General features: G+C 35.6%; 1 long non-coding RNA gene across 3 annotated transcripts in view; it reads left to right on the top strand.

Moving 5' to 3' along the window:
* Nucleotides 1-274: 274 nt before the first annotated feature.
* The window catches only part of LOC144321004 (uncharacterized), a 126,305-nt gene continuing 111,094 nt past the window's right edge, over nt 275-15,485 (top strand). For all 3 annotated transcript variants that reach the window (XR_013386678.1, XR_013386677.1, XR_013386676.1), the window contains exons 1-2: nt 275-453; nt 6,596-6,737. This is a non-coding gene — a long non-coding RNA (uncharacterized LOC144321004). The remainder of the gene's footprint in view (nt 454-6,595; nt 6,738-15,485) is intronic.

Raw genomic sequence — 15,485 nt, 5'->3', positions numbered from 1 at the left:
TGCCCAGCCTTAGGCTAACGTCAGCGTGCTGTGCACATCTAAGGTGGGTGAACCAAGCTATATGTATGGTAGGTGTTATCAAGGTAGATTCATAAAGCTATCCTGATTGAAACCATTTTCACTCCGCAACTGTAAAATTGCTTTTGTTTGAAATAAAATGATCACCGTGAGAACAGAAGGCAATGCCTTCGGAGTGGAGCAGCAAAGATACTGACAAGTATTGTTTTAAGAGCAGGACTCTTTCATCAAGTGGAGTCAAAATGTGTCATTTCTCAGAAGGGAGCAGAAGAGTTGCAAACTATCTTCTTTCTCCCACACAACACGGAACATCTTTCAAGGTCACCATGAGTGCCGACGGTTTGCACTGTATCGGAATATGCAATTATTCATAAAACTAATTCACCGACTATGGAAAAAGAAACCTTCCGATAAATATATGCTTGGTGTTCTAAGGTAAGAATATTATTCAAATAGGTGAATTATGCTGGCATTGTTTAACTAGGCCACGGTTTCTTGCTTTTTTTGTTGTTGTTGTTTGCTTCTTTAATGTGATTTGCTAATTTCATGCTTCCAGAATGTCAACAAGGGTAATAAAACAGCAATTTAAGGCCACATTAAAAGCTGAACTAAATGGCACCATTCTACTGAAGACATTAAAACAAAATTACAGCGTGTCCTCCTATCAGAAGGCATCTTTGTAGCTTTAATGTAGAAAAGTGGGGGGGGGGGGAAGTCCTTTATTTCTCTCTCTCTCTCTCTCTCTCTCTCTCCCCTTCTGCCTTGGGGCTATTGTAATTGTGTGGGACTAGAAGCCCTGGTCTCTTCTTACTACAATAATTCTTGTTGGGATGGCTCAATTTTCTTTTCATTTGGATATTTCTACAGCCCTTGTAGGATTTAAGGACAAATTAATTGCATACTGAGACAATGGGACCATATTCTTCACTCTCTTCATAGGATCTCGCTAGAAGGAAGCTCACCTGAGCATTTAAGGATGATAAACTGATTTTTCTCTCTATAGCTACCAGTGTATTTAGTGTTGCCAATGTTTAAGGCCTTGTATCAAGGCGTGTCCTTCCCACTCCATCAAGGTAAAGTTATTATTTTCCAAGCTTCTCCTTTCCTAATCAATTTCATGTAGCTCCCTCACCAATACTCACATTAGTTAGCTTTGGTGCCATACTTTGTATACATTTGTAAGGTTGTCTTTATATCATCTTCCTCAAGTAGTGACAAAAAGGAAAAGGCAGGGAAGAACCCCAGAAACTTGGGACTTAAATTCAGAGAACAACTGAAAACACATCCAAAACTAATTTGAAATGTTTGTTAGTTTTGATTCTATTTAAAGCACTTTCCTACTGGAGTCTTAGGGTAGCCTCCTGATACATATGATGTTACTTGACTTCATAGGAAATGAAACTAAGAGTTTAACTCAGGAGTCCAATGTGAGATTTCTTCTAAAGTAATGACTCTAGCTGTATAAGACTTCAGGTAGAATTCTCTGTTTAGGAAATGTGCTGAAAATTCAGGATCCTCCTTGGACAAGTCAGTTTGACTTTGACTTTAGCTGATGCTAATGCCAAATGTCGTTTCTATGAATGTGAGCTCTTGTTTTGAGAATTTATATGCATCTCAGAAAATTTAAGTTGCATAAGTCTTACTCTCACACATGAGGATAAGACACACGTTACATTTTGATTATTTATAATCTGTGTGATCCATTGATCTTGACCACATTCTGTTACTGACACTGCAGAGCTTGGTCTTGAGATTCTTGGGCTGTTTTGGTTTGAGCGAGGACTATTGATAACATTCTCAATTACCTACTTCTTTGTGGTCTGGTGAGTTTCTGTGATTACTTGGTAGCCATTAAAAGGAAGATACTCCCTAACATTTGGGAGCTAGGGAGCCACATTAATTGATTGATTTCTGTTTTTGCTGCCTTATCTCTGTTTCCTTGGGATGGGTAGGAACCTGATTCTGGGGCCTCTTGGTGTCCTTGGGGTTTATGAGAGCCCATGGATTTCTGGGAGCCTGAACCTGGGCCTTTACCTTATCTTTCCCTGCCTAGTCCTGTCTGCCCCTAACTTGTTCCTACATCATTATCATCCCAATCAATTGCCATTTACTCTATTTTTGTATAGATGTTTTGAGATACACTAACATATAATGCCTACCACAGTAGTTTCATGATTATTGTCTTTCTAATTAAAATTAGAAGTATAGGAGTAACGTTTTGCAGCCTTTAGTACTTTGGACAGAAATATGTCTGGAAAGAAACAATTCAGCAAGATAGGAATTAATTCCTCCCACTTCATCTGATCATTCTTATATATAAGTGAAAATAATTGCACAGCAAAGCAATCTAAATAAAATCCTAGTGATCTAAAAAAAAAAAAAGTAATGTAACATTAAAAAAATAATCACAGTAAATATTGGATATTGGCTGTCCATACTTCTAACCCATTCTAAAGCTTTCTTCCTGAAGAGAGAATTCAATCGTAATCATCGACCTTTCTGCTGTTACTCTCACCCTGACCAAGGGGAGATAAAGTGACTTGCCTGATTAATAATTTATAAAATATGCATGTTTGGCTCAGCTCTGCCCTCTATTTTGCATGGGAGCAAGATTACTTCATGAAAGTGTGTATTTCCTTCTGCTCCACCTTGTGCCTAGACTCTCATTGTTAACTTGTACTCTGTACCATCTCTGCCTGTGATTGGTGGGAGAAAATTTGCCGGATTCTGGGGTTTACTTAGAAAATCCATTTAGTTTTCTTTCAAAACCACTTTCTTTCAATTAACATTAAGGACATTTAGGTCTCCATATCTACTCCTCATTTCTCAAAATGTTCAGAACCTAGTCGAGAATAGAGATGCTATTCACTGAGGACAAAAGGGTCCTAATCCATTTAATCCATTCAGTAGCCCTAAAATATCTCTTATTCTGATTTTAAAAATGATAAACCAGAAGGTAAATAATTAAAATACTCAATACTAAATTGTAAATGGTTGAGCTAGGATTTGAACAAAGTCTGCTTGTCTCTAAATTCCATGTTTTTAAATTTCCAATCTGCTTCCAAAAGGCACAAAAGGCATGAAAGATGATTGGTTCTCACTCTCTCATCTTCCTCATGAGTAAACAGAGTCAAGTAGATATGAAGTTAATTGCCCAAGGTCATGCAACTCATCATTGACTTCATCAAGGCTTGCAACAAGGTTTCTGTGCTTGCCTTCCATAAATTTGTAATCAAGACAAGTAACTGAAGCAAAACAGAATTTTGCTAGGTGTGGCTAAAATCCTTCATGAGAAATTTGATGCCATGTTTGCATTTGGCCACAGGACATAGAAACTGCTGAAGCATAATTAAATATCTATTTTCAACTTGGATTAAAACCAGAAAGATAAAAAAAGGCAGTAACTGTTTTAGCAGAGGGCAGGGGACAAGGGGTTTTCACAAAAGAATAGTCAAATTTTTATAATTGTTGTTGCTAAGGTTGAAAGAATTATGAAAAATCATTTATCTGCTGAGTATGGACATCAATCATTTTCTATTGCTAATTATAATGTCAGAATTTATTCTGATACTGTTATTGTTTTCTTAAGAACAAATGTGATGATGAAATTAATGTTTTCTGACTTGACTTCGAAGTCAAATCCATGGATATCTATGACTGCTGTGGGAGTAGGTACATATCAACAAATTTAGTTATCCTGGTGTTTCTCATGTAACACCTTATGACCTTTCACAATCCCTTTGGTGCACTTACAATCTCAGATGTATACCAAAGTTTATTCACTTTGGTGCACTCCACCAAGATAGAGATTGTGTAACTGGTATAACTCAAATATCCTTCATAAAGTATTCTTCTTTATATGTCAGTTAGCTATGACTATTGCCTCTCCCCAACACACTAGCTTAAATAAGCAGCTGTCTATTATTTCTCATGATCCCAGTGGCTGGATGAATTGAATTGATGTCTATAGTCAGCTGAGGGCTGGTTAGATGGTTTTGCTGATGAGGTCTGTGATTTCACACATGTCTGAGGCTTTGGCTAAAATGATTTGCCTGTGTTCCATATGTTCTTTCATTCTCCAGCAGGCTAGCTCAGCTTTGTCCCCAGGCTAGCTCAAATCTGTTCTAACAATTATTGCAGGGAAGCAAGAAAAAGACATGTAAATGTGCAAGAGATTTTTTTCAAGCCTGGGTTTATGTCAAGCCTGCTAATATTCTATTGGCCAAATCAAGTAATGGCTAAGCCAGAAGCAAAGTGAGAGAGGACCACAGGGTAAAAATCATAGGGCAAAGCGTGTGGCTATAGGAGCCACAATTAATAGGAGCCATCAATGCAATTCTTGTATAAGACAATGTCAAATATCTGCGGGGTCAATAAAAATGTGTATTTTATGGTCTGAATTCTGATAGCATTGATAAGTGATTTAATGCTGATCAGCAACATATTGTTATTCTTAGTACTACACGTATAACCAACTTGAGAGTTTGAATAATATGGCTATTTGGTAGGTTAGATTCTATCTGAGGGAGAAAGAAAAAAAGGAGTCAACCCTAGGAGCGTTTTTGGGTAAATGTGAATATTTCCTAATGGCTATTTTCTTAATTTTTTCCAGCTTCTTTTTTAAGATATAATTGGTAAACAAAAATTGCACATAACTAATGTTTGTAGTTTGGTGAGTCTAGACATATATGCACACTTATATTACCATCACTACAGTCTAGATGATAAAACATTTTCATCAGCTTTAAAATTTTCCTGCATTTCTTTTTTTTGTTGTTGTTGTTGTTGCTATTTGTAGTTTTTGTGAGTGTGTGTGGTAAAAACACTTAAACACTGTCCTCCTGATAAATTATTTTTGGATATGCATACCAAAAGTATAGGTAACAAAAGCAAAAATTCATAAATTAGACTACATCACACAAAAAAGCTTGTGTACAACAAAGGAAACAACCAATGAATTAAAAAGGCAACATATGGGATGGGAGAAAATACTTTCAAACCATGTATCTGATAAGAGGTTAATTTCAAAAATATATAAGTAATTCAATAGCAATAATAGCAACAATAAAATAACCCAATTAAACTATGGACAAAGGACTTAAATAGACCTTTTCCCAAAGACATACAAATGGCCAGCAGGTATACAAAAAGATTCTCAGCATCAATCATCAGGAAAATGCAAAACAAAACCATAGTGAAGGGTGCCTGGGTGATTCAGATGGTTGAACTTCTGATTCTTGACTTTGGCTCAGGTTGTGATAGCAGGGTCATGAGATCAAGCCCCCCTCAGGCTCTGCACTCATCAAGAGTCTGCTTGAGATTCTCTCTCTCCCTCTTCCTCTGCCCCTCCCTCTGCTGCACACTCCCTTCCTTACTCCCTCTCTTACTCTCTCCCTCCCTACCTCTCTCTCTCTCTCTTTCATACACACACGCACACTATGTCTCTCATATAAATAATTTATATCTTAAAAAAAAAGAAGTCACCTCACAACTACTATGATGCCTATTACCACCACTAACAACAACACAAGTGCTGGCAAGGTTGTGGAGGAATTGAAACCCTTGTGCACTGTTGGTGGGAATGTAAATTGATACAGTAATGAAAGATAGTATGGAGGTTCCTCAAAAAATTAAAAATAGAACTGCTATGTATTCCAGTAATCCCATTTCTGAGTATATATACACCAAATAATTGAAATCAAAGTCTTGAAGAGTTCCTAAGTTCACTGCATTATTTTTCACAATAGCCAAGATATAAAAACAACTCAGATGTCCATTGACAGATGAATAGATGAAGAAAATGTGGTATATATACCCAGTGGAATATGATTCAGCCCCTAAAAAGAAGGAAATCCTATCATTTGTGACATATGGATGGCCCTGGGAGACATTAAGCTAGGTGAAATAAGTCAGTCACAGAAAGACAAATACTTCATGATTCCTCTTATAAAAGGCACTTGAATAGTCAAAAGTATAGAAATAGATAATAATTCTATTTAATAATAGCTATCCAGGGATGGTGGAGGGGTATTGTTCAGTGGGTAGATACGCTGCCCAACATATTGCATATAGTTAACAGTAAGGTATTGTGCACTTAAATACTTGTCTATTTTCTTGAATGAATCAAAAAATCATCTTTAACACTAGGATTGATAAATATCTTGGACAGTGATTTTCATTGCTTGAGGACTTGGGGCTATATCTTTTGAATTTGGGCTCCTTTCCAACTCTTTGTTTTTGAGGAAATTTCACTAAATGCATGCCAGCTACAATTGAGGTGCATTTTATTCACTCATGTTTGTTTCTGATTCCTAGGTATATGTTTCCAATCACTTAGTCACTTTAATAAATCATATATTGAGGCATCATGGTTCCAGATGTAATAGTAACATAGAAATTAAATAAGAGAAAATGTGGGATTTGGGACATTAAGCGCACAACTAATTAAATCATATTGAGTCCATTGACTTAGGTTTCACTTTATTATGAACATTTATCTTGATATTTCATTCAGCTAGGAATGCTAGCTTATGGGTTGACTGTATCAGCCTTTAACTTACTATCACTATTATTACAGGGTTATTTATACTGGGAAAATAGATGAGATTGATCATCATTATTTACATAGACTAAACCAATACACCCAAACTGTGTGAAACTGTCATCTGATTACATCTACAGAGTAGGATTTGGAGAGGGATATGTGTTGAATAGAATTGGTAAGTATTTGTTTTCTTGAGTTTACTATTGTGTGTATGATATATGTTGTATGTATGGTGTTAATGTTAATAATGTAAAGATTACATGTGGCCATGGAAGAGAAAGCTCCTTTTAGAAACTTAGTATGTGAAGAGCAAATAATAATCTAATACATAAAAACATAAAACATGACATGTGGAATCGTGTAGACTTGAGTTAGAATCTTCTACCATATACTGCAGTGTATGGATTTTTCCAAACATCACTGTCCCAAATGCAAAACTGGGAATAATTATTGATTCCCCCAAAAATTCATTGGGAGAATTAAATATGATAATGAATGTAAAATGCTAAGAGCAGCGTGCCTGTATATTGTAAGTGTTTAATACATTGTTCTCAAGTAACACTGATGGAAAATATAGAGAATATGTACAAGTGATTGTAATGAATATCCTAAAAATTTCTAAAAATAGGAGCTTAAATGTATTTGGTTAGTGTATCAAAAATTACAGTAGTGTGTTAAATGAACAAATAAACAATTTAATCTATTCAATTCAATTATATGCTATTTGCAACTTTGCAATTATCCCAGGAGAGGTGTAGAATCGTACATGTTTGTGATTCATGCTCACAAGAACCCTGGATTTTTTAAAATTTTCTCCTTGAACCAAGAATATGAGTAGAGGTTTCCATTTTGTGGTGATTGATAAAAACTCATCTGTAAAATGCATCCCCTCTCATCTCAGTGGTTGGGAAGTTTAATGTGCATAATGAAAACACATGAGTTTACCCAATATGTAAACTGAAACAACCTTAGAGCTTCTGATTTGAATCTAAAGTTTCAGAACTGTGAATCTTTATAAATATCACAGATAACTCCTATTTAGGTAGTTAGGAGCAACACTTTGAGAACCACTGCAAAATGATCTCTGCTCTGAGTATCTTTACGATAAAAGCCTAGAAGCTCAGGCTGGAGGGGAAAAAAAATCAGGATTTGAAGAAGACAGAAGCTGGATTGAAGTGCGTTTGGTGTTAAGTCAATGTTTCCACCTTTAAAAATGTATGACAGTCCATGGTTCCTGATTATGATGTGAAAGGCATTGATGTTGAAATTAGCAGTCACTGAGTGAAGACAGGTGACAAATGTGAATGCTTCTGGGTACAAAGGTTAGGATCAAAATCAGCCAATGGTGGGGTGGGCTTGGTGGATATATTGAGAAGGAAATAAACCACCTACAATGGAAGAACATAAAATTAAATTTCCTGTTATGCCTGTTAACACAAAGGGCTTCACTTAAGGATTTAAGAATTGAAAATACTTGGGAAATATTGAAATAAAAAATCTAGAGCAGTTTTATAGAGACAATAATTATCAATTATACCATATGGAATTAATTTTGAAATTTCTTTTCGAAAATTATTAAATCTTTGTTACAGACCCTGGATATTTATCTATGTACCAGATCCTTAAGGAAAAGCCCTGAGAAAATGCCCTCCCTAGGAAATACATATATTTCAATGCCCACGTCAAAACTTTCCTATATTAAAAAAAAAATAATGAGGGTTTTGTGTTTGTTTTTTAATCCAAGTGAAGTTAAGTTATTTTTTCCTCAATAAAATAAAAACAATAAATTACATTCATAGTAATTTTGACATGGGAAAATTAAAAAAACCTTGAGTTCTTTTATGCCTTTGATGTAAAAGTTGCTTTATCAAATTAATCGAAGGTAAGTGATACAGTATATCATGAACATTTGTGAAAATGATTTGTAAACTGAATGATAATACAAAAATGCAAATCATTATTACATGCTGTCCCCTGAATGACACATTTCAGTACAAAAAATATGATGCATATATTGAAGCTAATTTGGACTCATTGAGAAAAGAAGAATAGGAATTATAGTAAAAGAAACATGGCTTATTAAATATCTACTACCTGTCAAGCACTGTTCTATTTACTGGTGTTTATTGACTTTAATTATTAAAAAACAAAACTTTAAAAAAATTTTATTTGAGAGAGAGAGCATGCATGCAGAGGGAAGGGGGAAGGAGCAGAGGGAGAAGAAGCAGACTCCCCACTGAGCAGGTGCCCAATGTGGGACTCCATCCCAAGACCCAGGGATTAGGACCTGAGTCCTGAGCCGAAGGCATACACTCAACCAAATGCACCACCCAGGCACCCCTATTAACTTTAATTCTTAAACAAGTTCTGCGAGGAAGCTGTCTTGAACCTCATTTTATAAATGGTAACTGAGATACAGAGATGTTAAGTAACTTGTCAAGGGTAGCACAACTTGAAAATGGTAAAACTGATATTTAAACTTAGACATTCTTGCATTTTTTCATTAAAATCCTCATAAATATCTCTAGCATATAATATGTGTTTACTTCCAAGTGCATACAGAAACAAATAAGTAGCTCTGAAATGTGTGATGGTCTCTTTAAAAAGAGTGCAGATAGTGGGGATTTGGAACTCATTATATATTAATTATACTCTTTAACCTTGATCTCTTAACTTAGCTCTACTGTCCCCCTTGCAACATTATCATGTTGTTAATTAATTTAGCAACCCCAACAGAATGAAAATAGGAATTTCCTGTGGGCCCAATCTAAATTGTCAGATGGTTTTTAGCAGTGATGTCCAGAGAATGGAGTTTTCTTCATGATCACAGAGCATGTAAAATCTCAACATGATTGTCTTTCTCAGCAAATTCTCTGTAATCGCAATATTAATTTAGCAGCTAAGATTTCTTTCTTCCAGAGAAAAATTTAAAATAATTTGTGCTTTGTAATTAAATAAGATTTTTTATTATAAAAATACTTCAGGATCAGCTAAAATTCTGTCAAAGTTCTATTAAAATGTGCCATAAAGTTAATTTCAAAATAACACTTAAACCATTCCAAGTTTGCAGCATCTAATTTCAATGGTTATACTGTCTTCTTTAACAATATAACATAAAATAATATCTGCTGATTTATTTAGCAAATAAAAAATAAAGTCTGCTGCATGACTGCCCCACTACAATAACACTCATTAAGAAGTATTTTTGGGTAGCCTGTTAAAATATTTAAGTCTTTGATTACAAATCATTTCTTCTAGTTTTATGGGCGGGTATAAGTATTAAGCTAAACAGAGTGCTACAGAGCTATAAACAAATGGAATCAAATATAACTAAGAAACTGGAGAAATAAAGTAACTTCATTTTCCTTGTACATGCAGAAAATAGAATTAAAACTGCTGTCCTAAGCATATTGTAGGTGAGGGAGGAACCTACCAAATGAGGCTAATTCAAGTAGTCAACATAGTCCAATAAAACCAAATTGTGTTTTTATTCACATTTATGCTAATCTCTTACTTCCTTTTTACTTGGTATTTCTTGTACCTTTAAATCTTCATTTTGTTTGTTTCATCTTAGAATTCAATTTGCAATATTATTTTCAATTTACCTATTCCTTTATAGTAATTACAGACTGTATCACCAACCTTGTTTCTTCCAGGTTGGTGCTTAGACATGATAGCGATTTGGTAATGGGTGGTTACTATTGTTTATTTATTCTTATTTCAATTTTTATTAAAAAGTGAGAATGAAGAAAAAAGCATGTCTCAAATACCAAATGAAACATTACACATGCTTACACATATCACTCATAGTTTATCATAGAAAGATAAACTCACCAAAAAAATCTTTTTTTTTTTTTTTTTTCCTGCTCAGATAGCATTCAAAAGCAGGAAACCAGAGAAAGAATTTTCCACCAATGGGAATTACATACCACAGACGGTGAGAAGCTTTAAAAGAGGAGAGGCTGAAAAAACATTTGAGAGAAAATATAGCACAAACTAGGGTCACTTAGTGAAGCTTACATGATGCTATCCTGACTATGACTATAGTCATATTACACAATTTTATATAGATCTTAACATGATAATTAATGGTTATGTACAATCGTAGGAAATTAAAAGAATCAATCTTTTGGCATGTTCAACTCAAGTCATCCACTGCTTTCTTAAAAAGAAAAAAAAAAAGGGTTCCCATCAATAAAATGGTAGCCTGCTTAATTCTGCAAAATACTCATTTCTTGTTGATGCTGGATTAAGAGGTCTGTGTTGTATAATCTGGCTGTTATCTTTAGAGAAGGGAGAAGTGAGCAAAAAATTTGGTTGGGTAAGGTGGGAAAACTGAATTTAAATGTGTCATCTAAGGTAGCAGAAAACTCATTTTGTCTCATTTCAGAGGGAGTATTGGAAATATATAGGTGTGTGGGGGAGGCATAAGGAGGAGAAATAGCCACTGATCACCATAAAAGCAGTTGGAACAAGCAGGAGAAAAGCTGCCATCAGGGAACAGATCAGCCTGCTTGACTTAGTGCATATCATTTACCTTCTTGGCCTCAGATAAATTAAATAAGGGACTTGTACCAGATGATCTAAGAGGTTTCCACCAGCTGCCAAACTGGAGTAATTTGTGGCAGGGAAAAAACAACAACAACAACAAAAAAACTCATGCTTCCACAACTTCTGATTTGCTAGAAAGTGGATGGAATTCATTGCTGGTCTTGGCTTTCTTTGCTAATTCCTAGCCCATTCTGTTTGGAAACTGGGTAGATTTTCATAAGAAGGGTGTCCATATCTCCAAATAATTATGGCTTCTATTCTCATTCTTCTTCAAATATCCCTTGTGGTGGTTGGTCCTCCCCTGATTGTTCAATTTCTTCTGACAAGAGAGAACCAGTCATTCTCTGTGTAGGTGCCTAACTTCATTGTTTATTCTTGCATAGTGTTTGCAGGCTCATAAAATGTCAAACTGGCAGGAAATTAGAATTATATATATCAGCACCCTTAGTCCACAGCCAAGAAAACAATAGCCAAGAGACTTTTTGGAATCAACACAGAGTCACACAGTCTTTACCAGTAGATCTAGGAAGATTCCACATTGCTTAACTTCCAAACCACTTACTCTCCTCTCCACCAGTGTGGTTGATTTCTTATCACAAATTGTATTGTAGTATCCCTTGTTTCCCAAATATTATATCTTTAATGCTTTCTTTCTCTTTAGAAAAATTCCATTTTTGATATTGACTCTGAGAAAAAAAAATGCTTAGTGAGTATTTCATGAATCTAATTTTTGGTTAACCCAAAGTACTTTCCATTTATCAGTTTCTCATTTTCCTCTTTGCTTTCAAGCTCATTACTCCAGTTTTTATCTTCACTGAACTGCAATTGGCATCTATTAACCTACATCCCTGTGCAATATGACTCTTCTGGATGTTGGCTCTAACTGACATGGAGAAGGGGGTGGGGGCAGAGAATGCAGTATTGGCTGCCACTGGGTATCAGGTGCAGATTTAGAATTTAGCATTCCTTGCTATTCTGCAAAGACTTACTTAATTCACACTTCTATATTTTTTTTTGATCAGAGGGGAAGATAAAACACCATACAGTGAATTTCTAGAATGCAAAATGATTTTAAATGAGAACACATTCACAGAATGTCATAAAGGGATGGGTTAGTAGAGTCCAGCCTTCTTATTTATTCATTTTGCTTTCATTTATTGCATATCAAGCATTTATCAAGTTTCTTGAAGAAGAACTAGAGGTGAAAGCACAGGCCTTTCCCTCAAAAAACTCATATTTTATTAGGAGTGGCTGGAGGTAAAAAAGGCAGTAGTCACCATCTATGCCCAGTGTGAAGCTTTATGCTAGGTTGTCTCTCAATGTACAACATCTGCAAATGTGCAGACCAAGATCCATTTGGGGAAAGATTCCAGAAGGAGGCAATGTCTGAGCCTGTGAGAGAATTAAAAAGAGTGAGCTGAGTGAATAGGTAGAAGGAGGGAAGAGGGTAATGCAGCACATAATTATAAGATCTAGAGCTAGACAGAATGGGCATCTTCAGGAAAATACAGTTTAGGAATCACTGGACTGCAGGAAACATCCTGAGGAAGGGCAATACATAGGCATCTCCCATTTCTGTAGTTTCCTTCACACCAGGCTAAAGAGTTGGATCTCAATCTGAAAATTAAGGAAACTTTGGAAGACTTTAACTCAGAGAATGATAGAATGATACTACATTTTCATAAACTGCTGCTGATAGCACTGTAAATGATAGATTTGGTAGGGTTGGGGTGCATCAAGCGATGAGGCTGGAAATAATGGCAAGGAGAGGCAATTCTTATAATCATCCCAGTAAGAAAAGATGAAGTCCTGAGTCAAGGGAGCCTGGCTAAGAGTGGAAAGGCAAGATACACTGAAAACCATTAAGGAGAGAAAATGGATACTCCAGAGAACAGAGGGACCTAGAGATGTGAAATTAATCAACCTGGGCCACACACTTAATGAGGAGCAGAGCTTCAATTGAAACCAGGTGCCCGGCTCCAGTCAAGGAACATTTCTGTGACACCACTCTGCCTCACCAAGTCTACACTTTGACAATGACAATAATTAAATTTAAGATGGATGGACTATTTATAGCAAAGGGCTATATTTAAGAGACCCCATTTTTCCTCATTATCCAAGGCAAGTAAATGCAGGTGTTTGATTCAAATAAAATAGGATGTTAACAACTCCCTCAATGCCTGAAGTTCTTGAAAACAAATAGACACTGGCTGCTCTTGATTTAACCTGAGAGCAGATATCACTTCCCTTCATCAGTGAGCAAGGTGATGATAGATGTCCTGTCTTGTCTCCCCTGGACCCCGTTTTAACCCAAAGCAACTTGTCAGAAGGTACTATTTTCAAGAATGAGGCATCTCTAACCAAACTCTTATTCCTAAAGAAATTTGGGAGGAGTATATGTGAGTAGGAGTCAAGCAGAGAAGTGGGGTAGCAGCAAATTACTACATCTCTTCCTATGGCTCCTCCTTAGGCAAATGCAGAGATTATGTGAATGCCATATTCTCATTGCAAGGTATGAATGGATGCATGTGTGTGAAAGGGCTTGTGAGAAGGGAATATGTATAAATAGGGAAATTGAAAGTTAGGAGTTGTTATCATCCATTTCTCTAAAGTGAAGATGCTTTAAAAATATTTTATGATGTTTTGTTTTGAGAAGATACCAGAAGTGTGGCATGTCTTTGCCTAAACTTCTAATTCCCCAAATAAAAGTTATGTGATATTTGGTATACAGAACACTATAATCCCAGATTCCAAACTGTCCTCAACTCAATTTGCTCATGCACACTTCTTAGATTACTTTTCGTAAATGGTAGCTACCAGGTATTTTGTGGGAGGGAGAGCTATCTCCACTTCCACAATATCAATACCAGATTATAGTGCAAGTAGTTTCATATCATGTATATGGATATTTATTATCTGAAAATTATTAGCAAACACATGCAATGAAAACAGTTCATAAAAGCTCTTCTGCAGACTTAAAAAAATCCCCGTAACTGGAGAGAACAAACACTGCATTCCATGATTCAGTGCTCATTTGATCTCCACAAAGAACGACATAGGACTCACAACATGTGTGTCCCACATAAAGACATGTCCTGAATGTATTTCCATTGTCAGGTACCCTTACACACTGGAACACATCAATATACTCCTAATACACAGCAGGGAGGAACAAAACTGTTAATGGTGGTGTCATGAAAACCATGTTGGTGGGGAAGGATGTTCTTATTATATTGTAATTGATAGATGAGGTGAGAAGAGAAGAACCCTTGACTAGAAGTAGAAGATTTTGAAGGATACCTTGTTTGTGCATTCACTTGAAGATTTATCTGTTTCTATGTTGTTAGAGACTTTGAGAGTGAACAACCTGGGCTGTGAGTTCTTGCTTCTCATAGCAGTGAAGATTTAACACAGTCGTTTGATTCTGGATCTATCAACCCTGAAATATTTTTTGGGAAAAAGATAGATACATATATGTAAATATATATATTTACATATATGTATATATAAATATATACATATATATTTGTATATACATACACATACATATATATAAAATGCAAATATATGAAACATAATTTATTGAAACCATGTCATCTATTACCAAATATATCTATACTCTCTCCTGCCTCTGAACCTGAAGGTAATTGACTCTCAATGCTTAAGATTCTTGGTGGACTTTCCTGCCCTTTCTTCCTGTCTCCAACTCTCCAACTTCATTTTTTCTAAATCTAATTTATCTCGTAGGTCTCTACCTAAATGTCCCCATCCAGAGTGTCTTGTCTGATATCCTCCACTAGGTAAATCTTTCCATTCTAAGCTCCTATTGCACCTTATATTTCCCTGTTGGTAATATTAATTACACTTGCAATTAACTGTCCAAAGATAAACTAAACACTCCCTGGGGAAAGAGTCAATTACAGTCTTCTTCACTGTTGTAATGAACAAAAGGCTGAAAGAAGTAGAGGAATGAATAAGTGATATAGAAGACAAAAAAATCACAGAAAATGGTGCAGCTGACCATGAGAGAGAAAAAGGAATTATGGAACACAAGGATAAACTTAGAGAACTCAGTGACTCCATCAAATGTAATAATGTTCATATTTATGAGTCTCAGAAGAAGAAGAGAGAGAAAAGGAGGCAGAAAATTTGAGGAAATAATAGATGAAAACATTCCTAATCTGGAAAAGGAAGCAGACATCTAGATCTAGGAGGCACAGAGAACTCTCATCAAAACAATAAAACCAGGACAACGATATACTGTAATTAAATTTGTAAAGTGTAGTGATGGAGAAAAATATTTTAAAAACAGCAAGACAAAAGAACTCCTTAATTTACAAGGGAAGACTCATAAGGCTAGTTGCAGATTTCT

This window comes from Canis aureus, chromosome 9 (genome assembly GCF_053574225.1).
Source record: "Canis aureus isolate CA01 chromosome 9, VMU_Caureus_v.1.0, whole genome shotgun sequence".
NCBI classification, from domain to species: Eukaryota; Metazoa; Chordata; class Mammalia; order Carnivora; family Canidae; genus Canis; species Canis aureus.
This window is presented reverse-complemented; position numbering and strand designations above follow the sequence as displayed.